The sequence below is a fragment of the Mesocricetus auratus genome, unplaced genomic scaffold, assembly GCF_017639785.1.
Source record: "Mesocricetus auratus isolate SY011 unplaced genomic scaffold, BCM_Maur_2.0 Super-Scaffold_100018, whole genome shotgun sequence".
Lineage (NCBI taxonomy): Eukaryota > Metazoa > Chordata > Mammalia > Rodentia > Cricetidae > Mesocricetus > Mesocricetus auratus.
Window position 1 is genome coordinate 26,873,773 of NW_024429199.1, and position 17,072 is coordinate 26,890,844.

A 17,072-nucleotide genomic window follows, 5' to 3' on the forward strand; every position below is an offset into this window, starting at 1 on the left:
AAATAAGTAAGTAAAAGGCATCATAAAGCCATAAAAATTCTCTACGTGTAACCCATGAGTGGCCCTCAAAGTGGTAAGGATTGGAGAACCCAGGGAAGACAGGACTGAGAGAAAGACAAAGAAGAATTTGTTTTTGGGAATAGAAATGAATGAATATAAAAGGGGGTTGGCGTATTCATATATGCTAAAACATGGTAAATTTATGTTACAAGAAAGTAGTCATTCAGAAAAGACCATGTATTAGCCTCTGTCGTTTATATGGAATATCTGTAATAGGCAGATTTATGAAGATCAAACATAGATTCATGTGTGGGTAACAAGGGGAGGGACACAGTGAGTAACTGTTAATGGGTGTAGGAGGGCGGTGATAAAAATGTCCTAACGTGACCGTGTAGAACTGATTCTATAAACCTCCTCTTTACTGAACATTTCCTGGACATGCCCCAGGCAGGAACCCTTACATGAATAACAGGCCCCCATATCTTAGCACAACTGACTTCATGATGGAATTACCAATCAGGCCATAAAACTCAGCATTATAGACAGTATCACCAGTCCAAAGGAAAATGAAGAGCTAATTCATCAAAATCCATAGTTCTGGAAAGTCTCTAAATGTATTAACCTTGCTTTTTCATTTCTGTAGTTCAGCTTCTTGTTAACTGTTGTTATTAACTGAAGCATGTCACCCCAGGACATGGGTTTATTCTTAAGAGCTCACCGTGAGAAAGGCTTAGTCTTACACTGGGATCCTGAACACCCACTCCAGTCACTGGGTGGCTGAAAAAGACTTCCTATAGGCTTAAACTGATGACTGAGTGGTCTTCTATGGTGACAGATCCACACAATACATTACCAAAGAGGACTGGAAATTTATTACCGACAAGTACAGTTGTTCTCCTTTATCCATAAAGAGTAAGTCCCAATGCCCCCTGCCCTGGATGCCCGTAACTTCCACCTACTCTGTCTGCCCCACACATGTACAGTACAGGTGCACAGAACGCACGCAGACAGAAGCTCACTGGCGTGAACAGGATGGTGTGAGACCTCACCACTGCTACTCTGAACAGCACGTGCGTTAGGACATGCATTATTTACCTCTGGAACTTCCTGTTTAATAGATTTCAGGTATGGAAAGTCACATCTGCACAAACGGGATTGCCACATGCCTTAGCCAGTGTTCTAGTGACATGAAGGGACACTATGACCGCGTCAACTGGGGCTGGCTTACAGTTTCAGGGGTTTGGTCCATTATCAGCATGGTGGGAAGCGTGGCTGCACTCAGGTAGACATGGTTCTGGAGGAGCTGAGAGTTCTACATCGTCAGACAGCTGGAAAGAAAGAGAAACGGGGCCTGGCTTGAGGTTCTGAAACCCAAAGCCCACTCTGAATGACAGACTTCTTCTAGCAAGGACACACCTCCTAATCCCTGTCTAGTAGTGCCACTCCCTAATGACAAAGTATTCAAATATATGAGCTAGTATTCGAGGGATAAACACTGATCCACTGCTCAGGACCCCATAGGTAGCCCAGGCCTCCTCATTGACTCTCACATTCAGGGGGTCTGGATCGGTCCCATGCTCTCTGCCTGGACTCTTAGGGAAGTGCCTGGACCCTACCCTGAATGAAATGATAGACTCTAGCTATCCCCTATACGGAAGGAATTGGCAATAGGATGGGAGGATAGGGGGATGGTAGGGGGAGGTGTGGGAGGAGGGGAGGGAGAGGGAACTGGGATTGACATGTAAAACAAGCTATTTAAAATAAAAAAAAGAAAATAATAAAAAACCAAATATATGAGCCTATGGGAGCCATTCCGAGTTAAACCACCATACCATAATATCATCTGATCCATAAAAATTAGCCAATGAATTATTCCAGAAAACCTTCCGAATCTTAGTAAAGACGTTAAGGATGGGGATGCGGGGCAATGAGAGAACATCATGGAAGAATCCGCAAGACTTGCAGATCGCAGTTCTACCTACCAGGCACGTGTTTCTGATAGTGTGTTACTCTTCTTGTAGTTGTCACAAAATGATTGATAAAAGCCACTTAGAGAAGAAAGAGCTCATTGGGAACACAGCCCGTCAGTGAAGAATAAATGACAGAAATGTCCCGTTCTTGGTCACACTCGCATGTGCAGCCAGCAAGCAGAGAAAAGGATGCTGGAGCCATCTTCTGCTTCTTTTTTCCATTTTTATCCCAGCTTACAGGATGGCGTCATCCATAGTCACGTCAGCCTTCTTCACATTGAACTTCTTAGAAACAGTCTCACAGACCTGGTTAACAGGTGTGTTGCCTGGTGATTCCAAACCCAGTCCTGTTGACAATGACAATTAACCACCACGGTCAGGTCTTATTAGCAAATCTCTTTGCCAGAAGTTGTTAGGAGTGGAAAGAATATCAAAAGGCAGACTCTCTGCCCTCTGGGAATTGAGGTCCTCAGGGGAGAGAGACACATTTAAGATTTTATATCAAATGCTGTGTAGAGAGTTGGGAGGGAATAGATCAGGGTTCAGTTGTCTTGGGTAGACCACGAGAGAGAAAGACACAGAACAATCTTCTCTGTGACTCTGTGCTTATGTTTCTTTGAGGAAGAAACTGCTTCCCAGGCTGAGACTCTAATTGTGAGAAGGAAATGCCTTTGGTTTGGTGTAATTTCCTCCTTTAGACTTCTCGCTCAGAGAACGCTAGGCTCAAGAAACAAGCAGTGAGCCCTCAGCCTTGCCTGTTCTCATCTCTTAACTCAGTCTTAAGGACACAAATTTAGAACGGTGTTTTGTGGGTTTACCCCCTAAATTACATCTCTCTCTCTCTCTCTCTCTCTCTCTCTCTGTCTCTCTGTCTCTCTGTCTCTCTGTCTCTCTGTCTCTCTGTCTCTCTCTCTCTCTCTCTCTGTGTGTGTGTGTGTGTGTAAAACCCACAAGAGTTGATTCTTTCCTTCAAACACACATACCAGAGAACTCGGGTTGTCAGGCCTGGCAGCGAGTGCCTCTACCTGCGGAAGCATCTCAACAGTCCTGTAATTTTTTTTAAACTTCACACCAAATTTATACTTCTTGTAAAAGGCTTTTGTGTTAGGCACACACGATGGAGATTCACTGTGTAATAAACCAAGCGCCTTCCCTCTGGTGTTAATAATGATTGCCATTTTCCTAGACTCTAGGTTGCCTGCTTTCTACATTGCCTATTCCTCCTTCTCCCCTTCTATTTTTTCTCTGCAATATTTAAGAGCAAATTCTAGGCACACTGCTGTTTCACACCTTGTGTTTCAATGTGTCCCTGAGAAGGGACTATAACCATTTACCTTTATCACACCTAAAATGGTAGCAACAATCTATCAATGTCCTGCAGTACCTAGCTCATTTTTGAAGTTCCTTGACTGTTTAACAAATGTCTTTTTAGAAGGTGGGTTTTCTCAATTCGAATATCTATATCATGTTCACATGAACTCTTGCTTTTTTTTTTTAAAGAAAAAACATCTATCTGCAGCAGCAAACTTTATTGTCTTTTCAGTTGATTAAAGAGAAATTCTAATTACTCTAATTACTCTTCCATGGTGTTGGTATCATCTGACAGGCTAGCCTCCCTCTGTCTTGCACATAAATTGGATGCATTCTCTGTCCCATTTTTACTGGTTCTTGAATAAGTGACTGGGTTCTAGGAACAATCTGTTCCTTTATTGAAAACAGCAGTTCTTGATGTGGAGATTGGGTGGGGGGGGTGGTTGGGGAGCTGGTAGAGGGACAAGGGAGGAGGGGTGGGAGAGGGAGCTGAGACTGACATGTGAAACATTTATGTTTCTAATTTAAATAAAAACATATAGTGAGAACAAAAAAGAAAAGAAGAGAAAATGGCAGTTCTTGGATTCAGAGCAGCTGACTTTTATTTTAACACACTGGGAATATCCGGGGTCCTACACACCTGCGCTTGATGGTGTCAATGTTTGTTGATTGTCTTGTCACTTACCTAAAAGGGAGAAACACTGGCTTCTCTATAAAATGGCTGGTTTCTTATTCTATCATTCCTTAGGCTTAGTAGCTTGTTTTACCATGTAAATGATAATGTAGAAAGATCCCTCCTTTATCAGGTAGAGGTAATTGATTCTATTAATATGCTCATTCCAGAAAAACCAGGTTAAATAGTGAGCATTTTCATACTGTCCGTGGCCAGGACAAGGAGTTGTGACTATCTCTTCCTCTGATGATGAATAATAAAATAATCTTCCTCTCCTTTTTTCTTTTAAAAAAGGTCTCTCTGTGAGTGTGAAAGTATTAAAAGACAAGATTATGTATTTATTTTTATTTTTATTTATGCATGTTATGTGGACTTGTGGGCATAAATACCACATGTATGGATATGCCCAAGGAGGCCTAAAGAGAGCATCAGACCACTCCTGGAGCTGGGCTTCCAGGTGGTTCTGAGCTGCCAGACATGGCTCCTGGGAACTGGACTTGGGTCCCCTAGGAAATGCCATTGACTTCTGAGGCATCTCTCCAACCCCAGCATATGGATGTTTATATAATCAGTATATTTTATATAATCAGTATATTTCATTTTTTCTGTAGTCATTCCTTCCCTAAGCCCCAGAATCACATCATTTGATCATGGATTTCTGTACTCTGTTGGTGTTTTCCTTGCTTCCTGGCTTTGTGGTTTGCCTTTTATCTGGAATCAGCCATCTCTGTAGGGACACTTAGCTCTTTAAATGGAAATGATTCTTTCAAAAAATTTTATTTATTTATATTTTATGTATGAGTGCTCTGCATGTACACCTGCAAGCCAGTAGAGGACATCATATCCTATTATAGATGGTTTCAAGCCACCATGTGATTGTTGGGAATTGAACTCAGGACCTCTGGAAGAATAGCCTGTGCTCTTAACTGCTGAGCCATCTCTCCAGTTCAGGAAATGATTTTTTACAGACATTAATTTAGGTAATGTGAACAATGCTGCTATTAGGCTCTTACTGTTTCAAACCTTACAGTTGACAGAGAGAAGAAATTAATATTCTTAAATATAAATATTTTTCATAGATCATAGTGACATTTAAATTATTTTATTTTTAATTTATGTATATGGGTGCTTTGCCTGTATGTATGTCTGTATATCAGATGCATGTAGTACTCACAGAGATTAAAAGAAGGTTGGATCCCTGGAACTGTGGTTATAGACAGTTGTGAGCTGCCTTGTGGGTTCTAGGAATATAACCTGCGTCCTCTGGAAGAGCAGCCAGTGCTCTTAACCACTGAGCCATCTCTCCAGCACCCATAGTAATATTTTCAAATAAAAATAACATCACAGTTTTCTAAATTTGTTTAGAATTTAAATTAGAAACAATATTGTTTTACATGTCAACTCCAGTTCCCTCTCCCTCCCCTCTTACCCCCCCCACCAACCCCCCTATTTCATTCCCTTTCTTCTACCCAGGGAGGGTGAGGCCTTTCATGGGGGTTCTACAAAATCTGTCACATCATTTGGAGCAGGGCCTAGGCCCTCCCCCCCATCACAAGGTTTTGACTAACCTGAATTTTTCTAGTTCCCTTGTTGGGGCAAGTCCTTCTGTGTATGTTTGTCTTATTGGTTGATAAATAAAGCACTGTTGTCCAATAGGGAAGCAAGGTAGGTGGGACTAGGACTTGAGGAGGATTCTGGGAAATGTAAAGAGTGGGAATTGTCATGTGATCCCGGGAAAAGAGGATGCTTGTGACTGGCATCCTTGGTAAGATAAGTCCTTGAAAACATATATAGATTAGTAGTTATGGGTTAATAATTAAGTCAGAGCTGACCACTAAGAAACCATAACCAAAGGCCAATAGCTTTATAATTAAAAAACAAACAAACAAAACAAAACAAACAAACAAACAAAAAAATGGGACCCAGCCTGGCTAAGAAACTTCTTTTTACAAAATGGTGCCCGGACTTGGGGCATGAATTTCCACTTAAAACTTGACAAAAGCTTAAAAAGGAATTTTAAAAACAAAAGAACAAAGTCTACCATGGCTTCTTGGTAGCAGCATTTTCTCAGGGAGGCTCTGTTAGCTAGAGACAAGCAGAGACTCACATGGCTCCTTTAAGGGAGACTTCTTGACTCAGCATGAGCAGCAAAAAACTGCAAGGCTCTTTTAAGAGCCCCTGCTAACAACTGAGTGGTGTATGAGCAGCTGGTAGTGGCAGTGACCATATCTTAAACCATAGTCCAAGGTGGTGAGCACAGCGCTCTATGCTGGCGGTAAATGTACCTCTGCCATCTTGCAAAGACAGTGGCTAAAACAGCCACCACTTTAATTTTGGCAATGATGTTTAGCAGATAAAGACTGCATGATCAGAAAAAGAGAAAGATTTACTTTAAAGACAGATTCAGATGAAGAAAAACCACTAAAGGTTTACAGTGTGTTTAAAAATATACATAGCTTGGTAGAGAAAAAGAAACAGGATAAAGTGGTTCAAAAAAAAGAAAGAAAGAGAAAGAAAGACAGTAGCTGGGTGCGGTGGCACACACCTTTAATACCAGCACTTGGGAGGCAGAGGCGAAAGATCTGAGGGATTTCAAGGTCAGCCTGGTTTACAGACTAAATACCAGGGCAGGCAAAAGTAAACAGGAAAACCCTGTCTCATAAAAGGAAAAACTAAAAGTAAAAGAAATAGAGTAATAAAAAAGCCACGTAAAGATGGAAAATACACAGAGAGTCTGGATACTTTATGGTATATTGTTGTCTTTAAAGTGTTTGATTGCGGAAGAAAGAACTACAGCTGCTAAAATACATTTGGTTGTAAGTGCTGCTAAATTAATCCATATAGCCATGCAAACTACAAAAACAAGAACCTGGCCATGTTTCTGTGTTTTGTCATGACCCCCATGTTATGGACCAGGCTGGCCTTGAACTCACAGAGATCTGCCTGCCTCTGCCTCCTGAGTGCTGGGATTAAAGGCATGTGCTACCAACGCCCGGCACAATGTAGCATTCTTATGTGTGTATGATTTTTGTCCCTTAAACTGGATTTCTGTTCACCGTAAGTTATGACAGAGTACCTTGATTTCATGTATTTTCATAGACTTGATGGCTTCCAGAGCTGCATGAAGGTTGGCAAAGGGCACCTCCTGTCAAGCCTGGAACCCACATGTAGGAGAAAGCCTGCTCCCAAAGTTGTCCTTCTGACCTCCCTACACGCTCACACACATGTACACACGCACGCGCACACGTACACACGCCCCAAATAAACAAATGTAATTTAAAAAAATCCTGCCTTGGTTTAGAGGCATCTTCAGGCTGTTGGAGCTTTGACATTTTTCTAGTAGGAAACGGACCTTCATCCTTGCAATAGCCACGGTCGTCCACTAGATGGCAATGCAACACAGCAACCTGCTTTGGTGTCTCTAAGCCTCTGAAATACTGTTTTAAGCCATAACAGTAACAGAATTTTTTTTAAAAAATCATTTTTGTTAAACATTAATGTAAAATAGTCTCTTTAAAAGCGTTTAACAAATCTGTCCTATTTAAAGACCATGAGCATAAACATACTGGAATGTTTAGTATAGAAATCATCTTGCCATTTTCTAAATTTTAAAATTCATCTAAAACTGACATCTGTATTTCAGATTCATTTTATGTCACATGAATGAGTAGTTACAAAAATTTTTGTAAATAAATCATTTGGTCACTAACACTTTAAACCCTGATCATATATGAGAGATGAACAAAATTAGTTATTTCAGCATGATATTGACAAAATACTATTACATCTATAATTACATATATATTTAATATGTACCATCAAGCTATTAATAAGCTGCTTCTAAACAGATCTTTAAAAATTCATTATGGTTTGGACTCCCATAGAACAATGTGAGGTGCACTCTCACCCTGAACTCTTAGGGAAGGGTCTAGGCCCTGCCCTATATGAAATGACAGACTATGGACACCCCCATGGAGGGCCTCACCCTCCCTGGGGGAATGAGGGGATAACGGGGGGTTGGGGGGAGGGCACGGGAGGAGGGGAGGGAATGGGAGAGGGACCTGGAACTGACTTGTGAAGCAACCTCGTTTCTTATCTAAATTTAAACTGGAAAAAAAGAAAGTTATTTGAATGCATGTTAAACATTAATGTAATTTAAAAAAAATTAAAAAAACTTGAAAAAAATTCATTATTGTGAGCTAAAAATTAGTCTGCAAATAAAAATGAAGAGTGGTAGCATAAATAACTTATATGCTTAAATCAGAATGTTTAGAAACACAAGTGTTTTTCATAAAAAAATTCAACTGTATAAAGGGATGTGATGTTACAAGGTTGTCTGCTGTGTTTTTTAACTTCACCATTTGCTTGCATCTGTAAACAAGATGCTCAATGTGTTTGGATTTCAAGCAAAGGCACCCTAGGTGTGCGGCTTTTCCTCAGCAGTGAAAACTGGAAAAGGTCCCGAGGGAGGACTAACGCCAGGCACTCCTCAGTGATGACGACTTCACAGAAAGAAAAGTGAAATATGTAAACTGCCGATCACATTTCAAACCAAAGACGCTGGATTGACTGGCTACGTCAGTTTATACTGAAATTTGAACTGCGGACTGCAGATAAGGAAGCCTTCAATTCAAAATTATGCATTTCCGGTTAAGGTCAGGATGGGAACCTGTACACAGGTGAGGTTAGTTTTCATCTGCTTCAGCAAATCTTAAAACGGAATTGTACATTCCTTTCTCTGAAAAATCATCCAAACCAGTTATTAACTGAATGGCATGTTCTGTGGTAGAATACTGTGGTTTTGTGTCTTAGGGCATAGACCTCTTAAACCTAGCCACTGTGTGAGGGAAAGGCATCATTTCCGATACAGAAAGAATTGTTAAGCCACCTGGAAATTTTGCACCATTTTCTTGCAGTTTACTTGGATAAGGTTTCCAAGAAATCACCGAAAGATGCCAAGGTCTTTTCTTTAACTGCGTGTGGTCTCTATGTCATTTTATTATATGTTTATCTTTGATGCACTTTGAAAAGCAAAAGTGCTTCCAGCTTCGACACAGACGAAAGACATGTAGTGATTTCTTTCTGCGACAAATTCCTCTTTCCAGTTGTTTAGAAGGCTTTTCAGTAGTGTTGATATTTCAGGGCAGAAGGGGCGTTCCAGGCAAGCATGAAGAGAGCAGTGGGCAGGGACTAAATGCTGGGACCCGTTCCATAGAGACCCCATTGAAGGGCCGAGTGATAGTAAAATGAGAGCTGCAAGAAAAGCCTGGGATTGGTACCAGTTCTATGAGAGATGATAGCTTTCGTTTCTATTGGCATTCTACTTTTGCAAGCAGTCTGAGTTATCACAAGATGAAAAGAGAAGTCTGTGGACCCGGAAAGCATTCCCATGTGAGGAAAGCATCCTTCTGTGAGGGAAGTATCCCCGTGTAAGGAAAACATCCCGTGTAAGGAAAGCATCCCAAGTAAGGAAAGCATCCTCGTGTGAGGGAAGCATCTCGTGTAAGGAAAACATGCCCGTGTAAAGAAAGCATCCTCGTGTAAGGAAAGCATCCTCGTGTGAGGGAAGCATTTCCACGTGAGGAAAGCATCCCCATGTAGGGTATTAAAGTGAACACCATCTAAGCCAGATTCGATGTAGCTGTGTAGTGTGATAATGCATGTGCTTATATGTATATCGAACAGTAACATACCCATGACTGCATCTAATCTCTCTATCTATGGCACTTCCACTCCTACCTCAATAGGGTGAGGACTGTCACATCTTTAAAAGCTAAAGGAGTTTTATAATTATGAAGGGGACGCATTTTCATAGTGAAATAGCTGGAAAATATATAAAGAAGGATGAAAATTACACTATGTAATTGAAGCCTGCCAATGTATTCATTTACATATTTTAATTATGGTACAAGCATACGTTTTAGCCCTGAATTCTCATTTAGCATTGTATCATGACAAATCTCCAGGTCATTAAAGGTATTTTAGAAGCATTTTGATAACGATTGTATGATATTCTACTACCTGAATAAAGCTTTAAACTAGTTAATTATATACCACCAATTGAACATGCTGCTTATGGCTGACGTTTTACCACCATTAATGGCATTGCAACGAACTCTTTGCAAAGGCGTCTATGGGCCTATATTGAATTATTATTTTTTTTAGAAGCAGAATTAGAGGCTGGAGAGATGGCTCAGCCAATAAGAGATCAATTGTATTGCTCTTGCAGAGGACCTGAGTTCAGTTTCCAGCACCCATGTTACACAACTGTCTGTAACCCCAGCTCCAAGGGAATCTGACCCCCTCCTCTGGTCTCCGTGGGCACTGCAGTCATGTGAACAAATTCACACACAAGACTTTCATGCATACACGTACTTAAAAAACTAAAATCTTTAGAAGCAGAATTATCCTTTAGTGACTAGAAAGGTTTTTCAAAATTTGTCAATATGATTTCCTAAAATTAATACAAACTTACGTTCTTGTAAATAATAAATGCCTGCTGTTTTGGCAAGCATTGAGAATTAACACTGAAAGTGTATTTTGTCAATTGTATAGGTTACAAAGCAAAATATTGTAATGTTCTTGCATTTATTACTGAGTGAAGTAATTTAAAAATGATTTTTGCTGTGTCATTTCGCTATAAGTAGTATTCATATTCTTTCTTCATCAGAATGTGATTTTTTAGAGTGTTTATCATACAAGAGAAAGCTGCTTCTTGTTAATAATTTTTCCCATCAGTTGCTTGTGAGCTTGTTTGCAGTTTCATGCTTAGTTTTCTAACACTTAATTTTTTTACATTATCTTTTCCTTTATAAGCAATCTCTTGACTGTCTTTATCTAAAAATATCCTTTCTTGCCTTCATGACAGTTACAAAATTTTTATTTAGCATTTTAGAGTTTCAGTGTTGTTCACTAAGTTCTCTATTGCGTCTACAAGTATGACATAAATTGAAGCCTTACAATGTGCTAATATTTTTGATAAATTAGTAATATTTCAATTTCTTTTACTCTATGAATCTATCTCACTTCTGGTATCAATACCACACCAGAGTATTACAACACTCTTTACCATGTCATCCTTCTTGTTTGGGCTCAAGTATTCTTGGAGTATCCTCATTCATTCCATCACAGGTAACAAACACGCCATTACTGTGTTATTTATTTGGTTTCCACTAATATATGAGTAAATTCAGGATGACTATAAATAATCCTGTACTTTCTACCCAGGAATATAATATGCCTCTAATTTTCCAACATACTTATTCCTCTGGAGAAGTATAGATTTCTGTTAGAAGAACCATTTTTAGTTTGTATTTATTTTTAGGTATTATAGGTCATCCTGCAAGCTCCTAATTTATACATAGGTTTTTTTTTTATCAATTTACTTGTTAAACCATAAAGTTTGTAACTTAATGTGTTTGATGTGGGCCTGTAAGGAAATATCAAAAGTTGCTCATGTAGAGTACTAAGGCCTATTGAAAGTAGGCTTCTATAAAACAGACAAAATATAATTTCAACTTTTTTCTAAAAATAGCTCCCTTTTCCCTTACTAGTGTATTTTTTGAGTTAAATTTGAGAAAATAAGATTATTTTATTTTTAGAAATATTTTAATTTGATTGTCATTAAAATGAAAGAGGAAGTCTATACTTTTTCAGTAAAATGTAGCTACATGTATTTTTGGTGTCAATATAGGCAAAATGTGATACTTTAACAAAATGGCATCGAATTTATTCATAAAGTATGTTTTATTCATATGGAACCATAACCATGCAGAATAAAACCTAAGTCTGTTTTTAGTTAATCATATCTTTGTTAGAGAAATAATTTTTTAAGTTAAGAAGTAATTTTTCAAGTCAAGCATGGTGGCACACAGTTTTAATTCCAGCACTTGGAAGGCAGAGGCAGGTGGATCTCTGTGAGTTGAAGGCCAGCCTGGTCTGTAGAGCTAGTTCTAAGACAGCCAGGGTTACACAGAGAAACCCTATCTCCAAAAACCACAAAGGAAAAAGAAGGAGGAGGAAGAAGAGAAGGAAGGAAGGAAGGAAGGAAAAAAAAAGGAAAGAAAGAAAGAAATCAGAGAAATAAGTTTTTTCATATAAAATCTTCGGCAACATAGCCTACATACTTGATTTGGGTGGAAAGTTTTTGAGAGTTGTCAACATGAACTCAACCTCACCTCATGTATAGATGTTTTGAGCTAAAATAAAATACTAATACTATGTGAAAATAAGACAAGTCATCCTGGTTTATAGTGCAATTGTGTTTGCTTTAGCAGAACGTATGCTGATATATTTACAATCAGAAGAAAATACACTTCTAGTCGACTCAGTAATAAAGATACTTTTAATAACAAGTTTGATAGTTTACTAGATGCATTTAAATCTTCCTTTAAATGTTTATATTTTCATACTGGTAAGGATTTGAAGAGTTATGCAAAGATGATAAAATATCAAGTGCTATATTTAATTAATATTTCCTACGGACACATTATTAGAGTTCATGGAAAATAAATGTACTAAGCACTTGCAAATTCTGGTTGGGCACAGCTTTAGAGAGACTTAAGAAACATATTTCAGGAAACATATGCCCAAAGTCTTTTTATATCATTTTTGGATCAACTATGTGAGAAAGAGTCCATAACGAAACGGTAAAAGAAAAAAGAGAAGATTTTCCTGGTTAGCGTATCCTAGAACATGCCACATGGCTGGACCCATCAATGTAATTTCAGAGTTAAGATTTCTGCTTCAGCAATGTGGGAGAGCTTGGTATTAATCTTTCTCATTTCTTCATAGACTTTTGTGCCAAAAACTGTTTTTATATGCTTTGTATTTTTGCAAATGGTACTACTAACGTGTATTGGTACTTGAGAAAAATTTCGATCTTTTTGACATTCTTTTACTACTGAAGTCACTGATAATTCACAAAAAATTTAAAGTTAAACACTAACACCTTTTAAATAAAACAGAACTGTGAACTTTGGTGTAAGAAGACACTAAGCCAATTAATTTGAGTTCTGTTTGGAGACATTTCCTAAATCTGTGCATTTAATATATAAAAGCCATGTTAATGTTATAGTTCACACCAAATGGCTGCAACCATTACTAATGGCATGCAATAGATAATGTAGTCCCTGTTATTATTTTACACGTACTATAGCACATATACCAATAGTAATATGTTGTGAGGCATACTAGGTTAAATCCATTTTAAAATATAAATATATAGAGAAAAAGGAAATAGTTCAATAATGCAGGTAATTGCTATGTCTAGGAAGAGGGAACTGTACATGAAACTCTAATTGCATTCAGGTTCAGCATTTTCACTCAAAGATTTAAGTGCATCTGTATGTTTAAGATTAATCTTCAAGAGATTTAAATTTGTAAGAAAAGTACTCACAGCTAGTTACACTCATAGGAAGTTTTGAAAAATAGAAAAACAAAAGCAGATTAGTTTTAAGCAAATTTTCTTACTCTAACCCATGGCTCAAGAATTTCAAAATAGCTGCCTGTGGAGATAAACAAAATTTCATTTTTGTGCACTGCATTTGAATGAATCTTACCAAATTTACCTGCTTGTCTTTTTTAAAATTTGTGTTTGACTTGGTTTTTAGAATCAGTTCTTACTCCAAAGGGTCAGAAATCCAGTCAAACTCCCCTGCCTCCAAATTCACAGCAGCATAAGCATGTAATAAACTGAATTTGAAAAGAGAGTCAGCTGCAGGACAGTGCCGGAGAAAGTTCAGTCTTTTAGAAGATGGAATTGCAGGCTGAGAGATTTTGGACCAGTCTATTGATTTGTGTGAGCCTCTCTGTCCACAAGTGTTCATGACTTTGTAGTATTGGTGCATTTTGTCCTTGAAACAAGATTCTGCTAAACTTAATTATTTTGTCTTTTATCGAGGATTTAAAAAGAAATCACCAACTTAGAAGCATGACTTTCCCCAAAGGGTCACACTCATTTTCTGAAGAGAGGTGAAGGATTTTACACTTGAAAGGAGGCCTGACACAGGCAGCTTGCCAACCTCTTTGCCTAAGGAACATTGGAGCTTTGGAACTGTCCCTGAAATTATCCAGTTGCCTGAGAATCTTTTGGAGAGGCAGAGAGATAAAAATCATAGTGCTAAGATAGTCTCAGGTCGCATTGCCTTCTTCTTGCCCTTTATGAACAAGTATGGGTTGAACAATCAGTCCTGGGGTAGGAATGGGTCCCATCGTGCTTACATTGCACGAAGCATCTCCATTACAACTTCCCATCATCTAATAACTGAGTATTTGAGTTTGTTGGATCTGTTAAATTAACTGTTCTACCTAAAAGCTTTCCACATTTAACAGCCGGTGAGTGGAAGGCGTAATGTTTTCTCATAAAATCAGTACCGAGTTTTAACCTCGTTAAGCCTTGCACGGCCCCCAAGTCTGCTGTGTGATGGGTTCTGCCCTCCTCCACAATGTCTGAGAAATGACCAGTTCCCTGAAGTCCTACAGAACTTCCCTACCAGGAGCATTTTCACGGAGAGACATCAAGTTTTGGGAATTACCATTCTTATTGTCTACTCTCTTAACATTTTATATTATTTGGAGAATGCTGATAGGGCTTTTTTTGTTTGTTTGTTTGTTTGTTTTCCCTGCTGCTGAGATAGTTTTCCCTTTCAACCACAAATGCAGTATTACATAGTGTACGTTTTGCTAGGATTGTAGTCTCTTGCCTTGCAGAACGTGTTTTAGAAAGCCGCTAAATGGATACATGACATTCTTATTCAGACCTAAAATGCATGTTCAGTGCATGCAAATGATTTGTAGTCAAATTAAGCCCTGAAAAAAAGAGTCCTAAATACCCTGCTAATGGACAGCATTCAGGCGCTACAGACATTCCATCACGATGGGATTATAAAGAACCTGCCCTTAATTATGACTCGTAAAAGACACTTTCAGGTAGAAATAAAGAGGACAACAGTTGTTCAATTAGAGGTGAACATTCGTCTAGGAGGTAAGAAAGCCTTTCTGTGATAAGACCCAGAAACCTTGTTTTTCTGCCAATGCGATTTCATACATTTTTGTTGCACGGTGGGCCGAGCAGCATTCCTGGTCCGTTGCCTCGGATGGGAATTGTTCGGCACCATGTCACACATAACTGTGTTTTAGTCTTCATGCAGAGCAGTGAGCCGATCCCATAGGCAGGGGACAGTGCCTGCTGAAGGGAGGCGCACGCTGATTCATTCTCTGCCTTCTCTTCCAGTCTCTGTAGCCAGCCTACCATCCTTTTCACGTTTATTCATGAGCTCATCGCACCAGGAAGGGAAAAATTTATTTGCATTATAACACTGCATTTAAAAGCCGTAAATTACACAGAGCTATAAATCCTGCCTTTTGGTAAACAGTACCTCATAAAATCTGTGTGCTTGCGTGCCCACACGAGTGTGCAACTTTTGGGCTTGGGCTTCTGTTCTCTGCGTCTTTCAGCCCTTTGATTTTTCAGCATCGTGAAAGCCTACAGTTACAGCAGTGGAAAGTTTGTGTTAATCTGAACATGCAGGCAAGAGTAAGGACTTGCTTAAACCAAGCAGGCTTTGTGTGTGGACCAGGTCCGGCCTCTCGGATACTTAATATCCAGCTTTGCAACCCTGAGATATTTGTAAAGCACTGTGTACCCAGATCTTTAAATGACTAAAGTAGCAAATTACTGTTAGCAAAAATGTTCAAAAGCTAAAAAGCTGATAATTTGAGGGGAGTCAATCTCACTAATGCTACAACCCTTTAATACATTCCCTCATAACTTCATAACTATAATTTTGCTATTGTTACGAATCATAATGTAAATATCTGTGTTTTTCAATGGTCTAAGGTGACCTCTATGAAAAGATCATTCAACACCCCCACCCCATCCCTCACCCCCTAAAGGGTCACAACTCATAGGTTGGGAACCAAAAGTTTTTCTTGGCTTGACTATACAAAAGGTCACAATTCCTAGTCTCTTCTTTTATAGAGAGGAAAATCCCAAATGCCTAACCTGTCACTTAGATATGCACCCAAACTTGAGTTTGCAGCTGATCCCTGTGTCCTCACCATCCAGCAGCCCTGAACCCACCTGCTGTTCAGGGAACAGGTATAGATTGTTGTGTCCTGAGTATCTTTGGAGCCATTGGAGTCAGGAGTGGAGGATGACCTAAGGGGGGTGGGGGCGAGCCTAAATGCTTACTAGTAAAGTATACATAGTTTGTTGGAACTCACTGCCTCCCAAATGCCAGGATTTTTATTTTTTTGATTCATTGCGGTCCAAAACATGCATGATCAGATCAGGAAGGAGAAAGGCAATATTCTCTTTTGAATACAACGCAATAACTAAATCCTTTTAAAAGTATTGCCCTGGGCCTGGGGCACTTGTTACACAAGCATAAGGACCCAGGTTAGTACCCAGGTTAGCCACCCAGCACACTGTTGAAAAGACGGGTGAGGACTCCTATGAGCCCATAGCCCCAGCAATTTGGGTGTTAGAAACTGGGATCGCTAGGGTTTGCCAGCGGCCAGCTTAGGTCCAGGTTCAGTAGGAAGCTTGTCTCTGGGGAAGAAGGTGGAAAATGATAGGGCAGGACATCCCACATCCTCCTCCACCCTCTGTGGGCACAGACATGTGAGCCTGTTCATACACAGTCACACATCATCCCTTCCCCAAACACACACACACCTGCAGCTAATTAGATTATGTTCCACACCCCCCCCATCAGATTGTCATAAAGCTGTTTGTCCTTAGGAGTGGGGTGGGGTGGGAGGTAGAGCTCAGTCCACAGCCAACACAGAGAGCTTCTTTGTAGCCCATAGTATTGGATGAGGCTTTTGTAAAACAAAGCCATCCCAATGGCACATCTGAGTTTTACAACAGGCTCCCGAAGACCCTGCCCCCTGGGTCCCTCCATCCCTCCTGTTCTCAGCGTTTGCTCTTCTGTTGCACTGGCTTCCCTTGGACATCTGCACTCACCGGGCCCTTATCACTTACTCTTCTGCTGTGAGCTTCATGACAGGTGTGCACAGCCCTTGTGAGATTTTATAGACATTTAGAAAGAATCACTCTTGAAGGCAAACCCTCCACAAGAAGTCTAGATTACTTCTATCCATTTCTAAGATGA

General features: G+C 39.6%; 1 long non-coding RNA gene across 1 annotated transcript; it reads right to left on the bottom strand.

The window, feature by feature from the left end:
* Nucleotides 1-849: 849 nt before the first annotated feature.
* LOC121132867 lies at nucleotides 850-2,550 on the bottom strand. The gene is made up of 2 exons (XR_005869559.1): nucleotides 1,983-2,550; nucleotides 850-1,328 (listed from the first exon to the last, which is right to left on the bottom strand). It is a non-coding gene; the product is annotated as an uncharacterized LOC121132867 (long non-coding RNA).
* Between the last annotated feature and the right edge of the window lie 14,522 nt (nucleotides 2,551-17,072).